Consider the following 20094-nt stretch of genomic DNA (forward strand, 5'->3'; position numbering starts at 1 on the left):
CCTGTATAGTCTTGGAATCAGTAAACTACTCGTCGAGGTTAATTGCATCTACAGAACAGTGTGTGAAAGCAAGCTTTTGAGAACAGACTGTATGGCTTTGAAAATAGGTTTAAACTCTTGAGATTTCCATATTATTAGGCCGTTATAATAAGAACAATTATTCAAACAGATTCCTAAAACAGCTAACCTTACAAGAAACAAACCTAAGTGTATAAAAATAATTTTCAACCCGTAAGAATTGTACAATTTGCGTCAAAACTCTTGAAGAGAGCAATAAGTATCTGCTGAAAGCATATATACCGACAGATTTTATCCATTTATGACGCGTTTAATGAGTTAATGCAATTGGTAATCTAGTTTAATTCCTATTCGTTAGTAATGTCGGAAAGCACAGAACCATGGCCATTTTGTAATTAAGGTTTAAAGGGAACTATCGCAGTCTGGTTCTGCGTGACGTACTACATCGTTACACATAAATTCATGATATATCTATTGAATGGCGGTACTGTTTATTTACTCACCACTTATCTCAGTAATATACAGCATTGTGTTCCATTACGTTGTTACACCACTGACTATTCAAAGAGAATGAAGGGTATACCGAAAGGTTCAACACTTGGCCGTATTTATTTGACATATTTATAATTACATTTAATATTTTATAAAGAAAACCACATAATTAAATTATATCTACGACACAATCTTGATATGATAATCTTAAAATTATTCGATCAACCCTTGAATGCAAAAGGGTACTAAAGCTGAAAAGGTTTTCGGATAACAAGATAAAGTATATTCCAAAGAACTTCAAGGTGTACCTGTTAACAATATACAGAAAAGGTGCAATCAGAACCCGAGTTTTACTTTTGAGGATAGAATAATTACGTGCAAAACTCTTGAAAAGGTCTACAGATCGAACTTGGCTACCTATTGAATCTGGACATTAGTCTGCAACAAACATATCAATGCAATAAAAGCACTAAAATGGATCGCATATTATTGGACAAGAGAGGGCTGACAAGTCATACATAATGCAAAATTATCATAGCAGTTCTTAATTTAAAAATGGCGTGTGTGGCATTTTTGTGATTCCAATAACACTAACAAACTCGAAAAGCTACGTTCTGCGAGAAGGGATGTACACTGCTTCTGAATAGGTTTAGGTATACAGCTTTCGATACATACAAAATTTTAAATAGAACACGCTGTCCACACTTGCACGATTTTCTAAAACTTAAAGACTTTAAATGTTAGTTCACTAATGCAAATATGATATAAATACCAAGATCATGAACAGTCAACTGAAGTGTAACTCAAAAGTACAAGAGCTTCTACTTAATTTTATGATTTAAAAACTATAACTAACATTTGGAAAGGCAACATGGGATATAGCTCTTACACAAACCTTAAACAACGCTTTTTACAAACTTCATGCAAACTTTTAAACTGTTTCTAAATTTTTAGTTGTTCTGCTACGTATATAGCGGTGGACGAAAAGTAACGTCACTACTGGAATATTATCGGTTTTTTAACTTTACAAAGATTTACTGATCGAACTAAAAGTGAAATCTATTGTGAAGGTAAGCACTATCTTTTAATAGTAAAACGAGATTAATTCAAATTCAGTCTTCATACTTAGCGAACTTTTATGCTTCATGCTTTGATCTATATCGGATGAAGTAGTGAGTTTTTCTCACATAAAAGTACGAGGTAGTCTATTTTTGAATTATACAATGCTCCGTTAAAAGACGACACGTGACTGTGGCCAGCAGCAAAACTAAAACAGCGTATATGACTATAATACTAGCAAGCTACTTTCTATTCTATGCAAGCGTCCTAGAAGTACATTCTAGTGCAATTTACAACCGCAGGATATAGAACATGTGACCTTCATACTGCACCAGTTAAAGTGGATCCAGAACAAGCGAATAATGACACGAACTTACGAGAAAAAAAAGATCTTCCTGATCAGTGATCTGTCTCTTGACTAACTGTACTGCTTCAACAAAATGCATTAGAGAGACATAAGTTGTGCTGACATATATACTTATTGACCTTATCATAGCCAGAACATCTCTTGAAAGCGCAGAGCATTACATCAGTAACATGCTCAACAATGAAGTACCTTGTCTGAAAGCTCCAGAAATAGAGGCAACTATTAACGAAACCTGTACGTCAAAAAGAGAAAGAATCAACCCTTTCCAAAACTTTCTCTTGCACATTACGGAATGAGATGCCAATATTTCAAAGCAAGAGGACGAAGGACCTAGTAAAAATAACATCTATGCATATCGTGATAACCTGAATGAATAACATAATGAATCACGTATTAGGAATGATAGTAAAACACAAACGAAATAGAGATATTGAAACTCAAACAATGTCTCTATGAAATCTGATGAAAAACCGAAACTAAAGCTGATAATAACATATATGCATCTTTGAATGTCAAGCAATCGGCACTCAAACAAAGAAATTTAAGGAAAAACAACATATTACATTTACACGTCTTGCTACGACAATATTTGTGGGGTCTTTTTTGTTGTTGTTAATATTGAATTTTTTTTCAGTAAAATGTATTGAAAGCAATTGTTATGCCTGTAATACAAATGTGTATTATTGTTATAAATAATGTGCTTTTTGTGTGAGAATTGTAAAATACCTCGCACTGCATAGCACATTTCTTCTAAGTCAGCAAATTTAGACACAGTAGCAAGGTGTGTTGAGGAAGCCTAAATTCTTTTTTGTTGAGTAGAACGGAAAAATTGTTATATCTGAAATGTAAAGTTATGTAGAAGTAATTCTATATCTAGAATATAATTTTAAATATCAGTAATTTCGGCTTGTCTTTCTAACGCGAACCCGTACCTCTCGTCCAGCCTTCCCCAAGATGCAAACGTACCTTCACTTTTAGGAGTGACACCCCTTTTAAGAAAGCCTCAAATTTCTCTCTCTCGCCCCCCCCCCCCCCCTTGGTGCAAGACATTTCTTAAGGTTATGAGAATTCATCTCATAAAAAGTGGTGAAACCTGTTCTCATAACGGTATAAGCAAAACAGATTCAGTAAATTTCTGACTTAGTACTCAATGAAGAAAAATGCCTTAAGATCAGAGAATGATTGAGGCTTCGATAAATAACTCACAAGTTTATTACAACGGACCTGTTAAATCAAGAACAATCTCTGTCAAACAATATACAATCAAACGTTGAAACCACAAACGACCAAATACTCAGTCAAACAGACAGGGATAAATCAGGAACTGACAAACTAATACACATTATAGAAACTTACAAACAGTCTCAGCCAGATCAAAATCGACTTAGTAATATCAGCCCCCCACCAACAGAGACACTGATTACAGGGTCACCTCTACTGGAAAACAAAACCAGAGTACTTTCACACGACACACATGTAAACTCATACCCTGATGCAACTTGTGACAGTCTGAAAACAGAATTTAGCAAACTTTACCTCCATAAATAGCACATACTTATTGTCCAAGTATTAGAAAATGCCACTGATTGAGGTATGTAGCTAAATTAGTTTCAGATAAAACATATGTCCCTTATAAAAAGTTGCACGTGCAGGAAAGTAAGGTCGTTTAGTTTGGCCTTATTCCATGACCGGACTCGGCCATGACTCAGAACAATGAGATATTGATAAATACTGGCAGATAGTTCAACCTAATACGCATATCAAACCACGACACCTTTTTTCTAGAGTAGGGTCAACAAACATATTCTCTTTCAGTCTTTACCGATTCATCCGAGCACAGCTAACCTTTTGAAAAAGTGTAATGTTACTCCAGTACTCAAAAGAAAATACATCAACGTATGTAAGCTGTCCCCAACTACGTAATATCATCACTGACAACAGAAAATTCCCAGTGTTACATGGCAAGCATGTATTGGGTGGGAAAGGAACCAAAACGCATATGATACATGCCATTTTATCAAGACAGACTCGATTACAATATACGTCTCTGTACAATGGACACATTGATCAAACAACCTTACGTACATGAGAGACCAGACGTACCTATTAACAATAACAATTATAAACATTAGGTACATAAATATGGTTATAATGAGGATTATACATGTGCCTCTATCATAAATATGTATCATGCCATATGTGATATTTGATTTGAGTGTCAGTAGTAATATGAGGCACTATGAAGACACTTAGGACCTTCATCACCACAAGTCGAAGATTTGAAACAGACGCAGAAAGAAGAAGTCGAGAATTTTTTGCAATAGCAGAATGCGGTAGAACAAGCCTTTCATTCAACAAATCGAGAAGATGTGGTAAGACGGAAACGACAGGGAGAAGAAGCAGAGAAGAAACAAGGTCTAGGAGAAGGAGGACAGTGAAAGTCAAATTTTAGCGGTTCTCTAAGTGATTTTGGCATAGTTAAGGAGCTTGAAACAAATATATCAGACTTCTTGATTACGACCCAAGAAAAAAAGACTTTCCTGAGCTAAGCAGTCAAACTCCATCAACACACTACTTCGCCTGAGATACCCACCCTAGTGATTTCTACCAAATCATCGACAGTAGCAGGTCCAGACGTATGCTTTGGCCGTGGCAAAGCGACAGGCAGTTAAAGCTAATTAGTTTTCGTTGCTGAGTCATAAATGGTCCGTTTTAGGGCCACTCATCTCTCTCGAAAAGAGATAGTATTCATTTGACAAAATAAATTAAAACTCAAACCTTATTTTTTACCCCATGGTGTACGTGTGTGAGTGCGTGAATTTAGGTCATTATACTTATAAAAATCAAAACTAAGAGATACGTTTTCTTTCTGGTATATTTTGTACAAATGTACAAGCCATTGTCACAATGCAACACTTTAAAAAGTTCATTAGCTTCTTCTGTATCTTTTCACTCTCTTCATTTTTGGAATTTATTCACTTTCAAGGGTTTTTCATCTTCTTCCTCACTTTCTTCTCGTCTTACTTTCTTCATTTTTTTTTAAATCTCTGGGTTCTTCTTTTTTGGAGGGTACCTCTTCTTCCTGTTCTAAATCACTCTCTCCCTCCAGCTCCTGTTGTTTCTTATTGCAGTCTGAAGACCAGTGTCCTTTCTCTTTGACAATTATAACAGATATCTTGACTTTTGTCTTTTTTTTACACCTGTTTTGCTTTGACGTTGTGGAAATTCAGAAGACCAATGCCCTTTTTTCTGGCAAATATAGCAAGTATATTGATTTTAATCTCGAAAGGAGGGGAGTAGTCCGTCGGCTTCTCTGAAGAAAACCTTCGTGTGACACATAACAAAGCTCTGATCAGACGTTCCGTCGGTGATGGTTCTTCCATCTTTCTGGTAGGATTGAGAGTGAAATGAATACGTGGAGGGAAGACGCTGACCCTTTATATAGGGAAGACACTGGTCTTGCATTGATATAAGAGACCATGAAGCTTCAGATGTAGTCACTTGACTTTTTGTCACAAAAATGAAACGATCGTAACATTTCGTAGAGAAGGAGCAGAAAGTAAGAGCATAAACGTGACCTATCGCCTCGCACCGTAGCTGAAGTCTTTGCTCAGATCCATGCCAGTGATTTTGAAGATGACATAAGTGAACCAGAATCCAGACCCAGAGAGTCCAAGCCAAGCCAAACTTCACCCCCAGTAACCCCGGAAAATTACTACCACATTTGAGAGACAAAATAATTTAAAACCACGTTCTTCACGTGCACAGTGAAATTTAAGATTTGAAGCCCGACGTACCCTTGGAGAAAGCAGAAGAGTTCATCACCGATATGTGGGATTCTTTGTTAACCACACAGAAACAACAATGTCAAGCCAATGAAGACGATCGCTTGACACTCTCCATTTATCGCGATAGTCTGAAGCCACATGTTTAGAGAGAGTTTAGCAGACCATCATACTTGACACCTTCCAGAACTGTTCATGGAGTACGGAGGGATCGATCCCTTGAAAGAAGCCTGTACCATTGCCAAAGCATGCTCATTAGTGTACCGCCAACGATTGATGCCACAAAACACCCTGGCTGTCATCCGCCCTCAAACGGCGAACTTTGTCAAACGTCAATATTCGGTAAATGCTCTACGCTTACTTGTGCGATAAGGAAGACAAATGGATCCAACACGTCCAAAACGGAAGAGGCGAATAGACCATCGTAACGTATTATATGGTTGCCTGGAACTTAAAAATAAACATAATCGTGTACGAGCTTCACGGTTGCTTTTTCCACTGTTGTACCATCTTCTACCATCAACATGACACTAAAAATCATTTTTTACAACTTACCATGCAAGACTTGTGCCAGGTCACTTGTCAACGGCTGTAGAAGTTAGAACAGCACGGATACCAAGTGTCGCAAATGTGGGAACACGAGTACGGTCACCGTTTGAAAATCGATCCCGAATTTAAACGCATGGTAGAATGTTACAAGCTTGTGGACCCTCTGAACCCTCATGACAGTTTGTAATCAGGACGGACGAATGCCACCTGTTTGCTGTACCTAGCCTAAGAGTAAAAAGGAGAAGCAATAACATAATTTGACGCGTGATCGCTGTATCCTTACGTGTGCATATATTGTCACGTTCCCTGATGGCATCCGCAATTGCCGGCGGAACACATCGACTTGGACAACATTCTACAATACCATGGATTGATCAAGTGCAAATTCTTGCCTCCCACGGACTTGAACCATCCCGCTGTACCTCACCATTGCCAAAGAACACTGATGTTTCCCTTGTGCCGTACTTGTGCCGAAATGTGGAACCAAGACCGACCTTGTCAGCACAACCAGGATGAACGCGGCTTGACAGGAACGTCGGTCAGCGTGGAATTGTTTAGAGCTCTGGACCTGTTGTATCAAGTGCTAGAAGTGTACGAAATTTACCACTTTCCCAAGACAGACCATTACCACAAGGGTGAAGAGACTTAGAAAGGCATTTTGACAGACTATGTGGAAGCCTTTTAAAATTGAAACAAGAAGGCAGCGACTATCCTTCCTGGTGCCACATTCCCGAAGACCAAGAGAAGTTCAAAGAGAAATACTTCGACCAGGAGGGCATCGCTTGCGATCACATCGAGAAGAACGAAATAAGGCGATCGTTTGCCAAAGTGATGTTAAATTGCTTGTGGGGAAAAATGGCACAACGTCCGTGTTTACCAAAGACGAAGTATTTGACAAAACCTTCCCGCTACTTCCAGATGATTCACGACAAAACCAAACATATTAAACACGTTGACGTCGTTCGTGAAGACATGATCTTAGTAAATTACGAAGAAGAACTTGAATTTGTACAGGCCAACGAATTTCGAAACGGCATCATCGCGGCCTACGTGACAGGCCACGCTCGTTTAAAATTGTACAAACCGTTGCACCAGTTAGGAGATCAAGTGCTGTATTTTATCACAGACATTTGCATCTACATCAATCGCCTGGGTCACCGGCACCCTGACATCGAAGGAGACCGTTTTGGAGCCTGGACGGTCTAGCATCCAGAAGACAAGATTGTAAGTTTCGCTAGTGGCGGTCCCTTAAATTACGGCTACGAATACCGGGACCAACAAGGAGAAGTGCACACCGAGTATAAAGTGAAAGGAATGACTCTCAATTATCGCTCCAGTCAAGTGGTGAACTTTGGGGTCTTGAAAGAAGCCTTGCAATGTTGAGAGGATCGAGATCTTAAAGTGACCACCTGCCAACCTCACCAGATTGTACGTTTAGCCACACACCAAATCGTCAGTCGGTCTTCGGAAATAATGTATCATATCGTTTACCACAAACGAGTGAGACTTCCCAGCCACTTCACCTTACCGTACGGACACGTCAATATTGGTCAGTTTATGAAAACGAAAACGTCTAAGACCGATAGTTCAATGTGACTACCATTGCCAAGCGAGAAAGATTAATTCTTTTAAGCGTACACCCTTCAAGTTCGGTGATTCTGAAGAGGAGTGCGATGCTGTGCCTTGCGATTGTAGGGATGCTATACGCTGTGACCTCAGCGATTCAGCAGGACATCATGGGAACTTTGCTATGACTACTGTTACTGCTACATCTACCATGGAAAGTGATGCTGTGCGTGTCAAACCTGATGGATGCGAAAACGATGCCACTCGCCATCGTACATCTTTTCACTTTACTGGTTTTCATTGTCACTGTCATCCTCTACGCGAAACGATGCATCTACTACCCTATGGATGTCATAAATCCATAAGCAAACTCCCGTGGATTGAACCTGTGAAAGAAGAATATTCGTTCCCTGTGCATTTATCTGAATACTGTGTCTTTGAACGTTGATTCCAAACCTTCCAAGGAAAATGGCTTAAATATCTGGGAGGAGCTACCCCAGAAGAACTAGCCAGAGCCGGATTTATGTACTTTAGCGAAGGGGATAAAGTCAAGTGCTTCAGTTGAGGTGAGTCACTTCACCAGTGGGAGAAGTAAGATTCCGCTTACCTGGAACATGCTCGATGGTCTCCGCACTGTCACTACCTACCATTAGTGGGGCCCTAGTAATCTCTGGATGGACACCGTACAAGAGCACATTCGTGGTTTGCCAGTGGAGTTGAGAGAACGCATTTACGGAGAATTCGTTAAAGGTCAGGTGAAACGCAAAGAACAATTGCATCCGTTACGTCACCGATGTATAAACCACTAGTACCTGAATGCTATGAGAGGACTGATTCTGATGAAAGCCTTCCAGTGATCGGACATTGATCTACTACCCAAGGACGAGAAGTATTGGTTTGCTACTGATTCTATTTACTGTAAGATAGACTTACTACAAAGAATTCGATAGGAAGAGTTAGAAGGTTACCAAAATCTTTAACACAATCTAATCTTGGCTGTAGAGGAAACTTCTGTACGGTTTGTGGTGTGCCAGTTAGTGACTAAACAATTTGGATTCGCCACTAGAGTACGCTCAGCTCTGTGTAGGAAGTATACTTATTGTCTCAAATAAAGAAAGACATTGCTGTGTACGTCTAGTTTAGAGGAGAACATTAACAATCTACATTTTGGAACCGAGAGAACGCATAAAGCGAGAGTTGGTCAAAATACAAATCCAACGCAAAGAACAATTACATCCGTTACGTCACTGATGTTGGAACGACTGATACCTGAATGGCATAAGAGGACTGATTCATTTTGAAAGCGTTCCATTTGTCAGACGTTGATGAATCACGTGAGATTCATAAATATTTAGATGCCACTCATCCTAATTACATGGTGATTATAGTACACCGAATTCCAACTGACGAGATAGAGTATTACCAAACTCGTTTACACCAACAAATCTTAGTTCAAGAGGAAACGTCTCTATGACGTGTGGTGTGTGAGTTAATGAATAAACATTTTTAGTACGATACTGAAATAAAACCGATTTTGTTCAAAACGTAAGTGTATTACCTTACACTAAGTAGGGCATATAAACTGGTTATCATGCCATGACCTTTATCATTAGTGATACCACGATTGCCGTGGAAGGAAATCAATGACAATATTCAGACGGTGGTGGAATACCAACGCTTTTAACAAGAATGGTATCTCATGAATTGGGGTCGTCGTGTGGTGTGTATTCGTAACTTGCTTTCCGGGATTTCGTTTACCGACTGGATTCCTCGTGGACTCTTTACGATCTGTACAACCCAGTACCACCAAAACCATGAGGGTGATGCCTTACAATGTGCATGAGAGACTCATTCTGTTTAAAGCCTTGCACATTCATTTCGATACGTCTCTACGGGGAAAAAACATTCGTCAATTTTTAGGCACTGATGTTGTTTATGACAATATGTGTGTAGCTAGTGACTTGCAGCCTCACTGGACAGATATGCGTGACTGGAAAAGTTGGGGTTTCGAGGCTTGCACAAAAGAAGTGGCTGACTATGCCCAAGGTTTGTGATCAGAAAGTCAAACGTCCATTGAAAAAAAGTAACTTTTAAACCTGTATTAACTCTTGTGCCAGAAGAAGAATAACCCGACACCGAAGCAAACCAATCCTTTTAGGACGGACTATCATTGACATGGACATTCGAGAAAAGTCATTCAGGAATGACCCTTATGTGACTGTGTCAAGAGCAGAGACTCTAAGAACATTACACGCTCTTCCTAGGACACCACACGGTGGTCACCAAACACGTTGTCCAGTGACTTGTTTGTATGCCATTTAATTTGATCGTTTTGATGTGTATTTTATCCATGTACTTAACGATTCGGCTTTCATGTATTTTTGTCTTTCGTGTTCCATTAAAAAAAATGTTTTTAAATAAACGTGTCCTGAAAAAATTATAAAACTCTAGTCTTGTCTGTCTTATTTTCAAACGTGACATTCCCTTCACTATAGCTACCTCTGCTGTCTCTGCTCCCTCTTCCTCCACTATTAAAGTCATCGACGACAACCTAGATCCTGCCAATTGGGAGGCCTTGTATCTTCGTCATCCCCTTAACATTTTAATTGCTGAACCGAGCAGTTCAGGCAAAATCGAATTTGTCAAACGTTTCATCGAACAAAAACATCATTTGATTGATGGTCCACCTCAACGGATCGTGTGGTGTTACAAAGAGTGGCAATCGGAGTACGGCCTCCTGGGAGCAGTCAAGGCGATTCCATCTTGTTTGTGGAAGGCATTCCTGGCGAAGACGACGAGATCGTGTCTGACCCCAGTCAAACCCATCTGGTCATCATGGACGACATGTTAGGAGAAGAAATTAAATTGTGGTTTACGCGCAAAGTTATGCATTATCATTTACATCACCCGAAATTTGTTTCAACAAAGTAAAGCCCATCGCAACATCAGTTTCAAAGCTCATTATGTCGTCTTGTTTAAAGGTCCTAGAGATAAATTGAAAGTGCAAGTGTTAGCCCAACAGTTAGGACCTCCTTGGCTGACACATGCGTACGACGATTCCACTCAAGCCCTTCACGCCTACTTACTCGTGGATTTAAAACCCACCACACCCAATTATTTGCAACTTCGTACCCATCTGTTTCACCACTGGTGCCTACGACGGAGGGCCTGTCGTGTACACGACTCCGTCGACTTTAAAAACAATCTATACAAACCTCGGACACTATTGGTCTGTCTCACACATAGTCAACATGACGTTCCACCATTCTCATCTTCCAGTCAAATTGATTCGTGCCTTGTTCGCATCAGTCGCGAAATAAATCCACAAATACGTGCTCGTGTCTTAGAAGCAAGTCTCAAAGAAGCCTTACGACTGTTTACGGTGACAGCACGTTAATTACAGCAAGGCATCAGTCACATTCTACATCAAACCGAACGCTTTTATGATAGAGACAAAGTAGCATGACGCAACTGGCAGATCGCCGCATCGACACTCAAACCAAAGAGCTAATCATTTTGAAACGTGGAGGTAGTGGTTCTCTAGGAGGTGTCATTCGCTCCCTCTTAAAATGGGATCTCAATACCCCCAAAGTCATCCTCAAGAAAAAAGCCACTCCCCAACCCAAAGGTATGAAGAAGAAAAAGAGCATGAGTGTCAAGACCAGGTCAGAACAACAGAACAAGAAACCTCCCCAGAAAAAGAAAAAGAAGAACCGTCAGAAAAGACCCCAGAAACCAGCTTGTACCTGCAAGAGAGGCATTTCAGCCAGGACGCAACCTTACATCCCCAAACCACGACCTTCAGCAACGTTGACCGCGTCTACAATATCCTCAGGTTCTTCAATTTCTCCGTTGCTGGTGAAGCCAACCAATCCCGATTTAACGCGTGTCTTTCCTAATTTGATGCAAAAATAGAAAACCATGTCTGCGGTGACACCTTCCATCTCTTTGGCCGCAGCGGCAGCTGTTTACAAAGTATCTGCCCCCAAAATCAAAGTCCAAGAATAATCGGGTATCTTACAGAGTATACTGGATTTGTCCAAGCAAGAACCTTCCCGATTTAGTCCGTTGCGAACCCATCCACGTCGATTGATGCTTGCCATGAAAATAATACTACGTTAAGATAATCAGTTGCGACACATTCAAGCATAAAAAAGACATGGGGTAAACGATGGGTATCAGTGTTTTTGTGTTCATGAACGCTCAAAGACGTCACCGAAAACAAGTGCACGACGTCACCATCGTCATTCACCTGTACAAAAGGTATAAGGAAAAAAAAGGAAAGTCTCGTCGTTGGACCTCACATCCGAAAACAAAAAACAGTTAGCCAAGCATTGACGTCTGCCCTAGAAAAGATCCTATCGTCAAAAGAAAAAGAGGAGCCAAAGGGAAGGATTGTTATGCTTGTTTTGTTACCACAGCTTCTCATAGATATTTCGGATCTATTACCACCAGTCCAAAATTAAGATAAAAGGACGCAGTTCAAGTGATGGACTTCAGTGTGTTTTTGCTCCTGAACCCAAAAGATGTCTCGAAAAGACGTGTACAGCACCATTACTCTATTGTCACAAACGGAAAAAAGGAACGGATTGCCTCCTCGTTTAGCCAAACATTGAGACGTGCTATCCATCCTGTCTAAAGCCCTTCCGCCCACGAGAAAACAACTCATTCAAACAGCCTCCAAAAATATCATCGATGCCGTGTGAGAATGTTGTTTGAATATCTTGAAAGGAACGATACATTTATCTAAACACAAAAAAAACATCCACACATTCTTCTCCTAATCGTTCAAGCGAAAAAGATATTGGTGCAACGCGGAGGATATTTACTCCTGATAGGTCTCATTGTCAAAGAAATAGTGGGAGCCATGGTGGGAGGACTCCTTGGAGGTGTTTTACCCATGGGTCCAAGACAAAAAGGACCGAGAAGATAAATTGCACTTGTGGGGTGAAAAGAACTCAGGTGTGACCTTTGGAATCTGATGGAAGGACGAAATCTGTCTTTAGGCCCTACAAAAGATGGATCGAATTCCATGGTTGGCAATAACAACGGATTTCGCATTTACCTCCCAGTCCTAGTTTGACCAATATGTCCCAGTTACAACACGAACTGCAATCCTTAATGGATCTTAGCGATTTGTCAAAAACGGAAATATTGCAAGGGCATGGTCATGTGTTCTAGCGACTTAAACTGTTTCACTAGAAACTTTTTGACAAAACAGCTCGACCGACCCTGAAAGATTTGAAGACAGTGATGAAACGTCCATCACGTCCACCACTACTACCAGTGACCAAGACAGAGGCAGCCCAACGAAGGTAGAGGAAGAAGACATCCGATAACGCCGCAACTGCTTCCATCCCTAGTAAGATAGCAGCGTCTTGTTGACGCTTTCCCCCACACCTCAACAAGAAGAACTCAAAGCATGGGTTAAAAAGATGATGTCCACTCCTCCTTCGAGAGAAGTGAAAAAGAAAGAAGGGAAACCAGAAGTAAAAAATAAAGAAAGACCAAAGCCATCCCATTACCACCACCATCACCACCTCTCCCCTCGAATTCTGCCACACTGGCACGTAGGACACGTAAAGCCGTTTCCAAACCACCATCTCGCCCCTTCCAAAGTAGCATCAGTGAAGAATGGGTTACTTATTAAAATGATGGAGAAGGTGTTATCTTGCATTTACTACGATCCGGACCATCCTGAGGATTACATAGGATTTCAGAAATTGTATCATGCTGCCAAAACCCGACTGAAAAGTGTCCGTTTACCTCAAGTGCAACGTAGGTTACAAGAACAAGCCAGGAACACCTTATACAAACCAATTCGAAGAAATTTTCCAGACGTCGCACCCCAATCGAGGGTATTGATCATCAATGCAAGCGGATTTAGCCGATGTCTTTCATTTGGAGACCTACACTCATGTCTACAAATATTTGTTTTATGTCATCGACGTCTTTTCCAAATCTGCTTGGATCGTGCCTTTGACTTCCAAATCGAGCACTGAGTTAGTGCGAGCCCTCAAACTGGTGTTGAAACAAAGTGATCGTACCCTTCTTCAATGGAAAACCGACAAAGGCACCGAAGTTCTAAAAATAGCTTTCCAAAAAGAAATGAAGAAACGAGACATTCATTTTTTCACCACCGAGAATCCAGAAACAAAACCTATCATCGTGGAACGTTTTCAACGCACCTTGAAAGAACAAATGTGGAAATATTTTACGCATCAACACACTCTCAACTACATCGACGTCCTACCGCACATGGTCCAAGCGTATAACCAATGTTACCATCGGAGCATCGGATGCTGCCTAATAAGTAACTCCCGACAACGAAATAACCGTCTTTGAGCACCTGTTTGGTACGTTCCCGAGAAAGGTGGAGTTTTGACGATTGAAGATTGGGTGAGCATTGGCAAACCAAAACGCACTTTCGACAAAGATTACTTACCATAATGGGCCACCGAATTTTTTTTGTGTTACTGAGCGGGTGCGTCGTCGTCTTTCTGCCGTCCATAAACTGGAAGACATGAACAGCGAAGTGTTAAAATGAACGTTTTACTTGTCTGAGTTACAACGCGTGGCCACAAAAGAAGACGAAATGTACGATATCGAAAACTTTCTCAATCAAAGAACCTGAAACGTGGGAAAACGTCGTGTTAAAGACTTCAAAGTACGTTGGAACGGATATCCACCGAGTTTTGACTCTAGGATCGACTATAAAAAGAAGTGACCATCATGCCCGTCAACACAGCCTCAACCACCACAGTGATCCCTCACCCATTTCTTCTCTGCAAGATCTACAAAAGCAACGATTTTGCTAGTGATGTGGAAAAAGTGTCCCTAAAACGCAAATCGTCTTTATCTGCCAAATCTTTACATGCATTCCTTTTCAGCGAAGTGGATTTATACCTAAATAGCAAACTCATCATCAGCAGCATGGATACTTACCATTTACAAGCGTACCTGTAAAATCTATTGACGTACGGGAAAGATGCCAAGAATACTCTTATTGACGCTTGCGTGGTATGGAAACCTAACACAGCTGGCGAGGACACGTCTATCGACACAGCCGTGTCAGCCGAGGACGATCCTTACAATGTGGGTTTTTATGACAGTCGAAAGAAAATCCTGTAAAGACGTAGTTTAAAACTGGCGATGTTTACATTTGGACATGTGGCTGCAAGAAAATTATTTGCTGAACGGAGGGGATATACGCCTCTCAGCAGTACCGTTTTCCTTTGATGAACCATGCCAACGAGGACAAAACTACAATCCAAGAAGCCACACTCTACGTGCGACGCGTGGAAGTGATAACTAAAGTGGGAAACTACATTAGTAACACTTTGAGCAGAACTACGTTAAGCATCCGATACGACATGTGGAAGTGAAAACCTTCACCATTGCCGCTGACCTCCGATCCAAGATCGAAGATCATCCGTTCAAAGGACAGTTACGCAAACGTTTAATCGTCGGTATCGTCAGTAACGAAGCCCTCAACGGAGCCTTCAATGCTAATCATTTCGAGTTTTAGTACTACAGAGTGTCCAAGATCGAAATCAGTCGCGATGTCAAATCCTTGTGTACCAGACCCTTCGAACCTACTTTTGCCGAGAAGAATTACTTGAGATCGTACTTGTCCTTGTACGAAGCCACGGACACTTAGGGACCTACACTAGCCACGGCATTTCGTACGAAGATGATGCAGGAGGTGGGCCTTTCATTTCACTTCAGACCAAGCCAGCAACGAGCGACATTTCCACCCTATAAAATCTCGTCAACTGCGTGTGGAACTTCAGTTTGCAGAAGCTCTAACCGCGACCGTGAACGTCATCTTGTATGTTGATTTGGACAACACTCTAGACGTCAACAGTTTGAGAGAAGTAATTCTAGACTATTAGAAATTAATTAAGACTCTTATCAATCTTTGAAAGATGAATGGAAGTATTTCGTCGTGGAAGCAGAATCCAAAGACAAAAAGAGGTAATGGTCATATCTAGATGGTCAAAACAAGAACAACATTTAGTCATCTATTGTGCAAAGCACCTGACGGAAACAATTACAGAGTTGACGAAGAAAGATTCCTAGGGATGTCTAAACGATTATCTCAGTTGAATTCAGCACAATAAATGTCTGATGATGAGTCAAGTAGAAAAATTAGACGAGTTTCTGGATGACACTTGGGGTCTCATTTACAGACGAAGCAACGTTTCATCAGTGGTATAAAGGCTTGCGTGATCATTCCTCCCCTCCACTGACTGCTCTGGAGATCTGTCGTATCAAAGCTCTCTTGGCAGAGTGTACGAAGACGAAGATAATAGACGTTTACTTGACTTATAGGCAAAATACCAGGATTGAATTGATGACTTATCAATGCCTGTGAAAAAAAGAAATAAAAAAGATACAAAAACGGATACCTGGGAACTTTATTACCTTTTGAAAAACAGTTCCTACACCGCTTTCTGGTATCCTGAGGTGTGTGTTGAAGATCAACATTCTCATCACAAGCCTAAATACCATCAAGCTTATGTCACCTACACGGACGACAGGTATCCCTCAGGAACACACTGTGTAGCCATCTACTTTCCCACAATGCTTGTGTGGAGTATTTCGAATCGTATGGATTACCGCCTTTAGAAGACGACGTGATCGACTTTATGAGAAGAAATGCCCATACGACACTATTCAATAATGTTAAATTACGAGGCACAGATTCCATGGTGTATGGACAATATGATGTGTATTTTCTTCATCAACACAGTCTTGGATATCCCTTAGAACATTTAGTGACTTATTTTGATCGTGACGCTTCTTAAAACGATGACAAAGAAGATCGATAGTTTTGTGACCGTTATGGATATCTCTTGTCTTTAATTAGGAAACGTAGTGTACATCAATAGCCCAATGACTTCCATCAGTGGAAGTCTCACTTGACTTCACAACATTGTCAGTCTTGTCAAAAATAGTTTGTTTGTGTGTCTGAAATTATATGTTGGTTAATTTTGTTTGAATAAAAAATGTTTTCAAAAATAGAGGTATTGGTGGATTGTTTTAAATTTTTATAAATATATTTTTTCTCTAACTACTCTCTATCCCGTCACCATAAAGATAAGCTCTAAAGCGTTCCAAACCTCAAAAACCGTAGAGATGTTTTCTATCGCATCCGTGATTGGGCAATATAAAGTGTGGCAGTCTCCAGTCTGGCTGTTCAAGACTAGCCAAGCTGAACGCAGCCCACGTGAATTTGCATTGTGTCAGCCGAAGCCTGATACCCAAGCCTGATGTAATAGAGACTGTCAGGATGCTATAAGTAGACCAATACCTCATGGAAGAGTTGTTTAATAAAGAAATCAAGAAGGAGCAAGAAGAGTGGACGGAAGAAAACAGACTCCAGAAGCAGCAGAGAGACCAGCAGCAGCAGTAGCAGCATCAACAGCAGGAGCCAGACAGTGGTTTTGTGGACTTCGGTGTGGATACGAAAGAGTTCTCCTTCTATTTCCAAGAAGCAGACCATATCCTGTGGGAATGCCTGCAACCAGACGGGGACGCAATTTTTAGATGAAAAAAGATTGCCATAATCACCGTCAACAAAATAGTCCTTTTCAGGGCTACCCAAAACTCTAGAAAAAGAGTCAATTTGCCAAAATATGTCTGTCTTTGTGTGTTTGTCTGTAGGTTAAAAAATAGAAGTGTATTTATAAACACTTCGTTTATCTGCCTTGTAAAATAGTGTATGTATGTGCGTGTTTGTAGGTAAAAATTAGAAGTGTGTCTATAAGTACTTCGTTTCCCTAGCTTTTCAGATAGTGTGTTTTTATTTGTATGAGTGATGATAAAGTGTGCTTGTATGAAAAAGTGAGTATTTCTTTTAGGTCCGCGCGTTCCATGTGATTGATGGTTATGTAAGTATTGTGAGAGTTGTGTCATGGGATGTTTTCCTTCACGTCCACGCTTCAGACATTTAAAGCGGAGCATTTGTCAATCTGTCTACCCATAGTTGACCAGTCATCAGTAACGAAATGAGTAGCATTTCACAAATTACTAGAACTTCAGCTGTACTTGGATTAATCCAGGCGGCAGCTGAAAGCGATATAGGAGGAAGAAATGATTGAGAAAAAGGAGAAGAAGAGAAAAAAGAAGAAAGAAGAGGAAAAGAAAAGACAGATCCTGCCTCACCTTATGCTTAGACCTCAGTATGAGGCCGAACCTGTGGTGAGGACACCAACGCCGCCCCAGCGGCAAGTACCACAGACACTACCTCCAACACCACGTCAACCACAGCCACAGCCAGTACCGAGAGCTGATGTCCCCCACACAGAAATGATAGGAGGAGTTGGTAAGACAGCGATAGCCGCAGAGACTTCAACATCATCCCCTGACCTGGTGTAGAATATAGAGGGAACAAGTCTTCACTATCTCTCAAAGTGAAATCTGGAATAGTGAAGCAATTCAGCCACCCTCTGCGCTCCCTAGCACAACTGTAAATTAGGACCAGGACTGGAGTCGTCGTTGTATCTGTGGTGCCAGACCAAGAAGATGTCATCATTATCTAGGTGCATCTGAAGTCCCAAAAACAGCCCTTCTTAGGGCAAGCCAGATCTCTAGAAAAGAGACACTATTCAAGTTGCCAATTTGTGTGAGCGTGGAGTAATGTGACTATAAATATTCACTCCTTCACTGATATGTGTATGTGTGTGTACTTGTGCTTCTGTGCACGCTTACGTTTGTGTGTGATTGTGTTTGTTTGTGTTTGTGTGCACTCGTACCTTTGTGTGTATACGTGTTTATTTTTCCTTTCACAGAAAATCCTTGTCCCCAAATACAAATGTTTGGTATTAGTGCATTGTTTATATAAAAAATTATTTAAGGTTAGCACTTTCATCATTCATGTTAAAACAAATATTTGTTGGGTAGGTAATATTGATAGTTAGTAAGAGGGGATGTTTTCTTTCACATTCGTGCTTGAAAAATATAAAGTGCACCGTTCGTCATTCGCGCCATTCAACATTGAATACAAAATGGCGACAAAGCACATCGATATTATGAAGACGTTGCAAGAGTCTGTGGACGACCTGGGGCTTGTGGAGGAATTTTTTATAAGATTGGGGTATGGTGAATATAGTACCCAGCGTCTCAAAATGGTAATCAACAATTTAAAGAAGAGGAAGGAACAAGTTGAGAGAGTTTTTGAAACAGGAAAAGGAGGAGAAGTAGGAAAAAGAGGATAAATAGAGAATGAGAGCCTTAAACGAAAAGATAGAAAAGGAAGAGGAGAATAAGAGGAGGAAGAAAGAGGAAGAGGAGAAGGAGAAAGAGGAGGAAATCAAAAAGAAGAAAAAGAAAAATGTGATAGGGAAGTTAAGATTCTTGTAGAGGATAAGAAGAAATTAGAAAATAGAAGAAACAGGATGGCTCTTTTTAGGGCCACTCATATTTCTCGAAAAGATCTACTCTCGTGCCATATTGATGTATTTGTTTCTTTATTTGTTTGGTTATGTATGTGTTTCTTTGTCTATGTCTATAAAGAAGATATATGTCCCACCCAGCCAGACGTTATATAAAGTTATACATCCAGCACCGCCAGGCGTTATATAAAGTTATAAGTCCCTCCCCGCCAAGCGTTCTAGATTTTTTCCCCCGCTGTCCCTTTTTTGCCCGATTGAGGTCAGCCACTTGCAACATAGCTGCCTATGTCAAGTACCGGGACGTCGCCCCACCTGTTTCATTCATAATGTCCCTATACAAAACTAACCAATGTTAAATTTCCCATTATGTCCCTATAGTACATTCACCATATTTTAACATTGAGTCCATGTGTCCCTATACATTTTGTCCCCATAGAACATCCACACTTTTTTTAACATTAAGTCCTATGTGTCCTTATAGTGCCCCATATTACTACTAGTAGCTTAACGTCCAAAATATTAATTCTTACTGTGCATGCCAAGGCTTTAATATCTCTTCCTCTAGCGCGAAATATCGTGTGACTCTTCTTAAAACGATGACAAAGTAGATAAATGGTTTTGTGACCATTATGGATATCTCTTGTCTTTAATTAGGAAACGTAGTGTACATCAATAGCCCATTAACTTCCATCTATGGAAGTCTCACTTGACTTCACAACATTGTCAACCTTGTCAAAAATAGTCTGTTTGTGTGTCTGAAAGTATATGTTGGTTAAATGTTGTTTGAATAAATAATGTATTGAAAAATAGAAGTATTGGTGGATTGTTTTAAATTTTTATAACTATATATACTCTCTGA

This window comes from Sinohyriopsis cumingii, chromosome 8 (genome assembly GCF_028554795.1).
Source record: "Sinohyriopsis cumingii isolate HCF-2022 chromosome 8, ASM2855479v2, whole genome shotgun sequence".
Lineage (NCBI taxonomy): Eukaryota > Metazoa > Mollusca > Bivalvia > Unionida > Unionidae > Sinohyriopsis > Sinohyriopsis cumingii.